This window comes from Orycteropus afer, unplaced genomic scaffold (genome assembly GCF_000298275.1).
Source record: "Orycteropus afer afer isolate SDZICR_OR568_19922 unplaced genomic scaffold, OryAfe1.0 scaffold00295, whole genome shotgun sequence".
Lineage (NCBI taxonomy): Eukaryota > Metazoa > Chordata > Mammalia > Tubulidentata > Orycteropodidae > Orycteropus > Orycteropus afer.
This window is the reverse complement of record NW_006921882.1, coordinates 201,647-202,815: the sequence shown is the minus strand read 5'-3', so window position 1 is coordinate 202,815 and position 1,169 is coordinate 201,647.

Below are 1,169 nucleotides of genomic sequence, written 5' to 3'. Positions count from 1 at the left end.
TCTCTTCCCCATTTAATGGATTTCGACCCTTTGCCAAAGATCAGCTGATGGATCTATTTCTGGGTTCTCAATTCTATTCCATTGATCTATGTGTCTGTCATTGTACTAATACCAGGCAGTTTTGACTACTGTGGGGATATAGTAGGTTTTGAGATCTGGTAGTGTGAGACCTCCTACTTTGTTCTTCTTTTCAATAAACCAAAAACCAAACTCACCGGTCAAGTCAGTTTGACTCATAGCCATCTCTCCTTGGGTTTTCGAGGCAGGTGGTATCTCTACAGAAGTAGATTGCCCAACCTTCCTTCCAAGGAGTGGCTGCTGGGTTTGAATTGCCAGCCTTCTGGTTAGCAGTCAGTTGCCTTAGGCACTGTGCCACCAGAGCTCCCTGTTCTTCAATAATGCTTTGGTTGTCCGAGGTCTCTTTCCTTTCCATATGAAGTTAGTGATTGGTTTTTCCATATCCTTAAAGAATGTTGTTGGGATCTGGCTTGGGATTGCATTGAATGTATAGGTTGCTTTGGGTAGAATTGACATTTTCACAATGTTCAATCTTCTTACCCACAAGCATGGTATGTTCTTCCATTTATGTACATCTCTTATGGTTTCTTGAATTAGTCTTTTGTGGTATTCTTTGTACAGGTCTTTTGTGTCCCTGGTAAGATTTATTCCCAAGTATTTTCTTTTTCTGGTAGCTATTGTAATGGTATTGATTTCCTTATTTATTTTTCAGCTATGTCTTTGCAGTTGTAGAGGTATCCAACTGATTTTTGTATATTGATCATGTAGCTAACCAGAAAGCTGGCAGTTCAAACCCACCAGCCACTCCTTGGAAGGAAGTTTGGTCAATCTACTTCAGTAGTAATACTGCCTCAGAAACCCAAGGAGGGGTCACTGTGAGTTGGATCCGACTGGACGGTAGTGAGCTTGATTTGGTTTGGTTTAGGACTTACAATACAATGTTGAATAGAAGTGGTGATAGAGGGCATCTTTATCTGGTTCCTGTTTGCAAGGGGAATGGTTTCAGACTCTCTCCATTGAGCATAAAATGTTGGCTGTTGGTTTTGCATAAATGCCCTTTATTATGTTGAGGAGTGTCCCTTCTATTCCTATTTTGCTGAGAGTTTTGATCAGGAATGGGTGTTGGATTTTATCAAATGTCTTTTCTGCAT